At 47.3% G+C, this 10,495-nt stretch overlaps 1 long non-coding RNA gene across 1 annotated transcript; it reads left to right on the top strand.

The window, feature by feature from the left end:
- Positions 1 to 6,395, top strand: LOC148119735 (uncharacterized). Its single transcript, XR_015735025.1, has 2 exons — positions 1 to 427; positions 5,307 to 6,395. It is a non-coding gene; the product is annotated as an uncharacterized LOC148119735 (long non-coding RNA).
- Positions 6,396 to 10,495: the final 4,100 nt, after the last annotated feature.

The raw sequence follows: 10,495 nt of genomic DNA, 5'->3' as shown, positions 1-10,495 counted from the left end.
GTGTAGAAGGCCGCAACCACACTCTCCACCATAGATGGCGCTGCACCGCCAGGTGAGCTAGAAAGCTCACACGTGTTGGTATTTTTCCACTACTCCCAAGGTTTCACCTGGGACTGGGAGCAGTTGACCAATCCAAGAGTGACACGTCCAAAGCAGGGTCTGTTTCCTATATAAGGGATGGGTTCCATCTTATCTGGGTCTCCGCCATGTTGGCTGATGCCCGCTCTCCCAAGGGGCATTAAAGCTTTACTGCAGAAGTATCCTATGTGTACCGCGTGGTTCTTGCTGGCGAGACGGTAGCGCGGGACAACTGGTGCCGAAGCCCTCGGGACGCCGAGGAATCCTGACCACCGCACCGACGGGGATCTCTTGGATTCACCTTGGATTCAGGAAGGATTCAGAACTGCGGGTCTGCATAATCAGAGAGGTAATGTCTGTTCCTGGATTTTTCGGTTTTGAGCTTGACTTGTCTCCGCATTGGGAAGGTTTCATACAGGCCTTGATGCTTATCTTAGCAATTCTCTTATTTTCCATCAGAAATTGCTTAAAAGATGAATCTTGCCAAGCGGTTGTTGCAAAGGCGGAGGAAATTCAGGACAGAATATCAGAAACTGAATGCAGTGGGAGGTTAGACGCGCGCGTGAGAAAAAAAATTAAGGAAAGAGGACCCTCCAGGAATTCTAAGGAAGTAAAAATGGGGGAGAACATTGGCCCACAAGGCCAAAAGCTTTCTGATATCAATAATAAGAAAAAAGGAAAGAACAGTAATTTGCTGATCGAAAGTGACCTTGAAAGTGACCATGAAAGTGAGTACGAAAGTTCTGGCTCAGGAGAAGAGGAAGGAGAACTGGATATAGAGGAGGAAGTAGAATTAGCCAACGGCAGGGCCATGAGGTCATCCCAAACGGCCCATCCGCCTCATTATAGGCTACGCCCTCCCCCAATTGCCCCTTCGGCGCCTCCTTATGAGGAACGCCTTGGGCCAAAGACCTTTTCATTTATCCCTGACAAGGTCAAGAGAAAGTTACACTTGGCCTTCCCCGTTTATGAAGGGGAAAACGGGCGAGTATATGCACCTGTGGAGTACAACCAAATCAAAGAGTTAGCAGAGTCAGTCAGAAAGTATGGAGTGACTGCTAATTTTACCTTAGCCCAGTTGGACAGATTGGCCTTGTCTGCCATGACTCCAGCGGACTGGGAAGCAGTTGCAAAAGCATCGCTCATCAGCATGGGTCAATATTTGGAATGGAAAGCGCTGTGGCACGAGGCAGCCCAGGAACAGGCCAGAGCTAATGCTCAGGCCTTAACTCCAGAACAACAGCAATGGACATTTGACCTCCTGACTGGGCGAGGGCATTATGCCGCTGCCCAGACAAACTACCCTTACGGCGCCTACCGCCAGATAGCCGATACAGCTGTAAGAGCATGGAAAGCCTTGTCAAAAAAGGGAGAAGGGAGCACTCCGCTCACCAAGATTATACAAGGGACTCAGGAGCCTTTTTCAGATTTCGTGGCAAGAATGATTGAGGCAGCAGGACGCATTTTTGGCGATGCTGATACGGCCACGCCCCTAATTGAGCAGCTCATTTTTGAGCAAGCTACGCAGGAGTGCCGTGCCGCCATAGCACCTAGGAAAAATAAAGGGCTACAGGACTGGCTCAGGGTCTGTAGAGAACTAGGAGGACCCCTGACGAATGCAGGTTTGGCTGCAGCCATCATGCAGTCACAAAAACACCCTTTTAAAGGGCCAGACAGAAGAGTTTGCTTTAAATGCGGGAAGCCAGGACACTTAAAAAGGGACTGTAGGTCATCAGAAAAGGAGAGAGCGCCCCCTATGCTTTGCTCACGCTGTGGTAAAGGTTATCATAGGGCAGAGCTCTGCCGCTCCGTTAGGGACGCCCATGGTAAGATCCTCCCACCATTAGGAAACCCACAGATTGATGATCCAAAAAACGGGATGGTGGGCCCTCGGTCCCAGGGCCCCCAAAAATATGGGAACAAGTTCGTCAGGGCAACGACCGAGGGACCCTCGGAGGCAGAACAAGAGTGGACTTGTGTGCCTCCACCGACTTCTTATTAATGCCTCAAATGGGGGTACAGCCCGTCCCTGTGCAGCTGCTTGAGCCCCTACCCCCTGGAAGCGTGGGCCTGATTTTAGGACGTGGCTCGCTTACCCTACAGGGATTAATCGTCCACCCAGGTCTCGTTGATAGTCAGCACACTGCTGAGATACAAGCTCTATGCTCTTGCCCTAGTGGAGTTTTTTCCATCAGTAAAGGAGACAGGATAGCTCAGTTACTGCTTCTCCCGGCAGACATCCACCAGAGGCCGGAGAGTAGATTAATGGGGTCAACAGGACAGGATTCAGCCTACTTGGTTGTTAGCCTTCAAGATCGACCCAAATTGCCCCTTTGGGTCAATGGTAAATGCTTCGAAGGCATTTTGGACACCGGCGCGGACAAAAGTATTATCTCATCGCGCTGGTGGCCACAGTCCTGGCCAGTTACTGAGTCGTCTCATGCCCTACAGGGCTTGGGCTACAGTGCAAACCCCACCATTAGCTCCACCAGATTAACCTGGGAAACAGATGAAGGGCAGTCAGGATATTTTACACCATATGTCCTCCCCCTGCCGGTCAACTTATGGGGAAGAGACGTGATGCAGGGCATGGGATTGACCCTATCTAATGCATATTCATCTCAGGCCCAAGATATAATGATCAGAATGGGTCATAGGCCAGGAAGGGGCTTGGGTCGCTCCCAGCAGGGAATACGGGAGCCAATAAATCCTAAACCTAATATCAGCAAACAGGGCCTGGGTTTTTCCTAGGCGCCACTGGGGCAGTACGGCCCATACCGTGGAAAACAGAGACCCCCGTATGGGTTCCCCAGTGGCCACTTACCTCTGAAAAACTGGAAGCAGTGAATCAGCTAGTTAATGAGCAGTTGGCTCTGGGACACATAGAACCATCCACCTCTCCGTGGAATACACCCATTTTTGTCATTAGAAAGAAATCTGGAAGGTGGCGCTTGCTGCATGATTTGAGAGCAGTTAATGAACAAATGCACCTCTTTGGGCCTGTGCAGCGAGGACTCCCGGTGCTTTCAGCTTTGCCCAAAAATTGGAGTCTGGTAATAATAGATATTAAGGATTGTTTCTTTTCTATTCCATTGCATCCTGCTGATAGGCCTCGCTTTGCTTTTACGGTTCCTTCAATTAATCATATAGAGCCTGATAAGCGTTTTCAATGGAAAAACCTCCCTCAGGGTATGTGTCTCAGTCCGACCATTTGTCAGATGTTTGTGCAGGAGGCTCTTAAACCGCTTCGTGAACGGTTTCCATGTTTGCTCGTGGTTCATTATATGGATGATGTACTTATGTGTCATGAGGACTTACAGGTCCTAAAGGAAGCCTACCCACTGCTTGTTAAAAGTTTACAGCTATGGGGTCTTCAAATAGCCGCTGAGAAGGTCCAGATTGCAGATACTGGTCAATTTTTAGGTTCTGTTATTCTTCCTGAAAAGATTCTGCCTCAAAAAATAAAAATTTATAGGGATGATTTGCAAACGTTAAATGATTTCCAAAAGTTGTTAGGAGATATTAATTGGCTGCGACCGTTTTTAAAAATCCCCTCTGCTGATTTGAAGCCATTGTTTGATATCTTGGAAGGGGATACTCATATTACCTCCCCTCGGGCCTTGACGCCGGCAGCAGAGGCAGCCTTGTTGCTAGTAGAGGAATCCATTAAAGAGGCACAGCTGTGCCGTATTGATGAGACTCAACCATTTGCTCTATGCGTGTTTAAAACAAGAAAGCTACCCACCGCTGTGCTATGGCAGGATGGACCATTACTGTGGATCCATCCGCATGCTTCTCCTAACAAAAGTATTGAGTGGTATCCTGCCGCTATAGCTCAAATTGCCCTTAAAGGCCTTAAAATGTCTGTTAGTCATTTTGGCAAGCACCCAGAGGTTATGATAATTCCCTATACCTCCTCTCAGGTACAAACTTTGGCCGCTGCCTCTGACGATTGGGCCATTTTGGTTACCATCTTTTCAGGGAAAATTGATAATCATTATCCTAAACATCCTCTACTGTAGTTCGCTGCATGTCATCCCATTGTGTTTCCCCGAGCTACATCTTTTGCTCCGTTAAAAGACGGGATGACAGTTTATACAGATGGCTCCAAGAATGGTGTGGGAGCCTATGTTGTCGGTTCTAAAACATATATAAAGAACTTTTCTGCCACCTCGCCCCAGGTGGTGGAATGTATGGTGGTTTTAGAGGTTCTTCAAAGATTTCCTTGTCCCCTTAATATTGTTTCTGATTCTGCCTATGTGGTTAACGCTGTTAAATTATTAGAGGCCGCTGGAATTATAAAACCTACTAGTACAGTGGCAGCTCTTTTTCAGAGGATACAGGATTGCTTACTAAGTAGGAGAGCTCCATTTTTTATCACACACATAAGAGCACATTCGGGGCTTCCAGGCCCAATGAGTTTGGGCAATGACCTGGCTGATCGTGCTACGCGGCTTGCTGCAGTAGCTCTTGCCTCCCCGTTGCAGACCGCTAAAACCTTTCATGATAAGTTTCATGTTACAGCTGAAACCCTGCGCAAACGTTTTTCTCTTACCAGAAAAGAGGCTCGCGATATTGTAATCCAATGTCACAGCTGTTGCCAGTTTCTTCCTATCAGACACACTGGCGTGAACCCCAGAGGGATTACGCCCTTGCAAATATGGCAGATGGACGTAACTCATATCACTGCCTTTGGAAAACTTCAGTATGTGCATGTGTCGATTGACACATGCTCTGGCATTATTCATGCCACACCGCTTACAGGAGAAAAAACCTCTTATGTTATTCAACATTGCCTTGAGGCATGGAGTGCTTGGGGCAAGCCCACATCTTTAAAAACGGATAATGGGCCTGCCTATACTTCTCAAAAGTTTAAGCAATTCTGTGCGCAGATGCAGGTCACCCACATTACAGGCCTGCCTTATAACCCCCAGGGGCAAGGTATCATAGAACGAGCGCATCGCACCCTCAAATCTTATCTACTTAAACAGAAAGGGGGAATATTGACAGAGCTGCCCACGACACCAAGGGTGGCCATCGCCATGGCTCTGTTCACCATAAATTTTTTAAATCTGGATGATAATGGCCAAAATGCTGCAACACGACATTGTTCGGATCCGCAGCGGCCCAAAGATTTGGTTAAGTGGAAAGATGTGCTTTCTAATGAATGGAAAGGCCCGGATCCCATCTTATTGAGATCCAGGGAAGCTGTTTGTGTCTTCCCACAGGATCAAGAAAGCCCATTCTGGTTGCCAGAGCGATTGACCCGAACAGTGAAGAGTGATCCACAACATACGGATTCGCCTGAGGACCTGGCTGCTGTTCCTCCTGCCATTTTGCGGATGGATGACAGAGCACCGATGGAGGACGCTCTCAGCCTTCCTGAAGTTGTTACCAGTCAACTATAGGATGGCGGTGTCTCCCCGATTTTTTACAACCAATAAGACTCTGGGCCCCCTCCCTACTGTCCTAGAGATGATTTATAAGCTTGGCCGTAGGACTTCAGTCCTGGGCCGTGTCTCTCATTCCCCTACTTCAAAGAATGGGTGGGGGTGGAAATGTTTTGGAACAGTCCTATGCTATGGATTAGTGTTTTTCCTCTGGATGGTCTGCTGACTCAAATCCCAAAATCGTAGGGACAAAGTGGTTATTGCACAAGCGCTGGCTGCCCTGGAACAGGGGGCCTCTACTGATATGTGGTTATCTATGTTAAAGCAGTAAGGTTTAAGCCAACCAGCTCCTGCACCCCTAGGACTGTGGTCCATGGCACAGGGTGGAGTGCTTGGCTTAGCTAGCCCTGAAGGTTGTGGAGCTGAAAAGCATCGCACAGAGAATAGCCCTCTCTGAGAGATAAGTCGTTCTGCATAAGGGTTTCCTGCCGTATGTTCCCTTTCCCAGAAAATTGGCAGAGGGCAGGCCGGATAGGTTCCAGGTGTCATGAGCCTAGGGACAGATTCCGTGTAAGCCCATTTTAATGTTTTCATTTTGGGAAGTGCGACCTCTATCTTTACCTTCCTAGGGAGTTGCCTTTCTGCAAAGAAGTAAAATTAGGGGGAGATGTAGAAGGCCGCAACCACACTCTCCACCATAGATGGCGCTGCACCACCAGGTGAGCTAGAAAGCTCACACGTGTTGGTATTTTTCCACTACTCCCAAGGTTTCACCTGGGACTGGGAGCAGTTGACCAATCCAAGAGTGACACGTCCAAAGCAGGGTCTGTTTCCTATATAAGGGATGGGTTCCATCTTATCTGGGTCTCCGCCATGTTGGCTGATGCCCGCTCTCCCAAGGGGCATTAAAGCTTTACTGCAGAAGTATCCTATGTGTACCGCGTGGTTCTTGCTGGCGAGACGGTAGCGCGGGACAGGTAGGTAGAATTAACATACTAAAAATAGCAATCTTACCAAAAGGGAACTCAAGAAACTTGGCATCAGAAGAACAAATAGTCCAATTTTAAAAAATGGGGAAATGGGGTACAGATCTAAACAGAGAATTCCCAACAGACAAATCTCAAATGGCTGAAAGACTCTTAAGGAAATGCTCAACATCCTTAACCATCAGCAAAATAACAGAGATTCCATCTTACACCTGTAAGAATAGTCAAGATAAAAAACACTGATGACAACTTATCCTGGAGAGGATGTGTAGTAAAGGGAACACTTCTTTATTGCTGGTGGGAGTGAAAACTTGTACAATCGCTTTGGAAATCAGTATGGTAATTTCTTAGAAAATTAAGAAACAATTTACCTCAAGACTCAGCAAAAACACTTTTGGGAATGTACCCAAAGGATGTCCAATCATACCACAATGACATGTGTTCAGTTGTGTTCATAGCAGCATTAATTGTAATAACCAGAACCTGGAAAAAACCTAAAAACCCCTCGACCGAAGAATGAATAAAGAAAATGTGGCACATTTACACAGTGGAGGACTACACAGCAGACAAAAATAATGATATTTTAAGACAGGTGGCGGTAGTTCATGCCTTTAATCCCAGCACTCAGGAAGCAGAGGCAGGTGGATCTCTGTGAGTTTGAGGCCAACCTGGTCTACAAGAGCTAGGTCCAGGACAGGCTGCAAAGCTACAGAGAAATCCTGTCTCAAAAAATAAAAAACAAAACAAAACAAAAATGACATCTTGAAATTTGTAAGAAAATGGATGGATCTAGAAAAAAATCATATTGAGTGAGGTAACCCAGACTCAGAAAGTCAAATATAATATATATTCACTCATAAGTGACTTTTAGACATAAAGCAAAGAAAAATCAGCCTACAATTCATAATCCCAGAGAACCTAGACAACAGTGAGAACCCTAAGAGAGACATACGTAGATCTACATAGGAAGGAGAAAAAGATCTCTTGAGTAAATTGGGAGCTTGGGGGTCACAGGAGAGGGTAGAAGAGGAGGAAGGCAGGGGGAAGATAAAAATGTGGTCTGTGGAGCTTTCTTCTGCTCCACAAAACCAAGACAGAACACAGTAAAGTGCCTCCATGGCTGTTTTAGCATATCCACGGTTCTCACCACCAACCAATTCCAGAACATTTCATCATCCCACAAAGACACTCCATTCTATAGCGCTCAGATTCCCAGCCTCTGGCAACCACTAATTGACCTCCTGTCTGCATGATTTTGCCTACACAGTGTTTCACGTAAGTGGATTCATACAGAACATGGCCACTGTCTATGACCTCTCACTCGTGGGGTGACCAGGCTGACCTTCTCACAGCTAACGAGAGCAGACGTTCTGTTTATCCACTCTCCAGTTGACCGACTCATGGGTTGTTCTCAAGCTTTGGCTACTAAGAACAGTGCTGCTCTGGACATTTGCGTGTGCATGTTTGGGTGGACATATGTCTTTGTTTCTTTGGGGTTTGTGACTAGGAGTGTAGTGATCCTGTGCTAATTTTGTTTAACTTTGGGGGTGCATTCAGCTCTCAAAGTAGCTACTCAGTTTCTCACATGGGCCAGCAATGTGTAAGGATTTTGTTTTTTTCTGCATCTTAACCTGCACGTCACACCCTGACCCTCCTGAGAGCAGCTGTCCTGATGTGTGCACTTCACACCCTGGCCCTCCTGAGAGCAGCCGTCCTGATGTGTGCACTTCACACCCTGGCCCTCCTGAGAACAGCCGTCCTGATGTGTGCACTTCACACTCTGGCCCTCCTGAGAGTAGCCGTCCTGATGTGTGCACTTCACACCCTGGCCCTCCTGAGAACAGCCGTCCTGATGTGTGCACTTCACACTCTGGCCCTCCTGAGAGTAGCCGTCCTGATGTGTGCACTTCACACCCTGACCCTCCTGAGAGCAACTGTCCTGATGTGTGCACTTCACATCCTGACCTCCTAAGAACAGCTGTCCTGATGTGTGCATGTCACACCTTGACCTCCTGAGAGCAGCCGTCCTGATGTGCGCACTTCACACCCTGGCCCTCCTGAGAGCAGCCGTCCTGATGTGTGCACTTCACACCCTGACCCTCCTGAGAGCAGCCGTCCTGATGTGTGCACTTCACACCCTGGCCCTCCTGAGAGCAGCTGTCCTGATGTGTGCACTTCACACCCTGACCCTCCTGAGAGCAGCCGTCCTGATGTGTGCACTTCACACCCTGGCCCTCCTGAGAGCAGCCGTCCTGATGTGTGCACTTCACACCCTGGCCCTCCTGAGAGCAGCCGTCCTGATGTGTGCACTTCACACTCTGACCCTCCTAAGAGCAGTTGTCGTGGTTTCAATTTGCTTTTCTCTAATAGCTAGTCTATTGAACATTGTGTATGCATGTTAATGAGATGCTTTATCTTCTTCATTGCCTACGAGAAGGTTTTTTGCATTATTGAACTTGTTCTTTATATTCTATGGATATAGTTTCATGTTGGATGTATAGATATTTTCTTCTTTTCTGGAATTCCCCCCCCCACTTTCTTTATAACACCCTTTAGATAGAAAAAATGAAGTTTGATGGTGTCTGCTCTATCTGTTTGTTTATTGTTGTTTTTCTCCATTTTTGGTAGCTTGTGCTTTTGGTCTAAGAAATGACTTACTAAAAGAGGCCATGACAGTGCATGCCTGCTTTCTTGTAGGAGTTTAATCCTTCTGTGTAGTAGATGAGTCCCGAGTGTTTGTCACTGATCAAGGAGGATGAGAAAGAACTGAATGACTTCATCTCATTCTCAGTTCCCCAAGAGGCTGACCTCTGACCCAGGAGAGGACCTGTGCTTAAAGCAGATGGGAAGTGTTTGGTTGTGTGTCTGGGAAATGTCATGTTTACCATGTTCTTTCTTTACACAGTGCTGATGTCCTGGAGTCCTTGGGGGTGTACATTGCATGGTGTGGTTTGGGTGAGCACAGACCCCACACCAAGCCCCTGAGGCCTCTGGCACCTGTCTCACCGAAACTCTTGTCTCACCCATTTTGCAGTCACAGTGCTGTTGCACACATGGCCTGACACGTGACTGTCATGTGCCAAGAGTGGCATGTAGTAGCTGTGCTTCCCAGGATCATATGGTATTAAACAGTCACTGCTGCATTTCCTGGTGTCACAGGAAGATGAAAACCTTTTAAAAGGATCCACCTGTCTTTCTTGGGTCCTTGTGTCATCCCACACCCATCCTTCCACTTTCCAGGCCCTTGCTGTCTAGAATGTGTTGCCTGAGTCAGAAAACTAAGTTTCCCTCCTGCCAAGAAAAGGGACTTCATCTGTGGTCCAGCCCCGGCTGTAGACAGAAAGCTACATTGCTAACTTTCATAGTCTGTCTAATTGTCTAAGGTGACCTAGGGCATTCATGAAGCTCACCTAGAATGTTTTCAGGGCCAGTTTACCTGGCCAGAAAGACTGACCATGATTGTGTGCAGCACCATCCCAGTTCCCAGTAAGGACAACACAAGTGGCATGTTAGTGAGGATGAGGAAATCTCACAAGGCCCCACCCCCAGAAGAAGAGCAATGCCTAAAGGATGGAAAACGACTTTGTCCATGATCATGTCACAGATAGGTTACAAATTCCCAGGGATCAACCATAAGCACGTACATGTGAGTGACACTGAATAACTCAGCATATTATACACATATACATATATATGCACATGTATGTAGCAATAACAGAGAAGAGGTCGTGCATTTGAGAAGGTATATAGAAAGCAGGGGAGGAGTTGGAAAAGAGAAGGAGCAATGATACAAATACACTATTCACGTAGGTCATTAAAATAAATAAAATTTAAAAGACAAAGTCAGCAGAGTAGCAGAACTCATCTCTTCTGCTTCCTGAAATGGCCAGGTGTGGATGTGTAACAGGATCTGCCGTGAAGTCTCACCGACATGACTGCCTAAATATGAGCCGAACAGAGACAGCAATGGACATGGCAAAGTGGATGGGGAAAGCCCATCAGGCCTCAGCCCTAGAAGAAGAACTGCAGGCAATGGGGGAA

This window comes from Myodes glareolus, chromosome 15, assembly GCF_982192425.1.
Source record: "Myodes glareolus chromosome 15, mMyoGla1.1, whole genome shotgun sequence".
Lineage (NCBI taxonomy): Eukaryota > Metazoa > Chordata > Mammalia > Rodentia > Cricetidae > Myodes > Myodes glareolus.
This window is presented reverse-complemented; position numbering and strand designations above follow the sequence as displayed.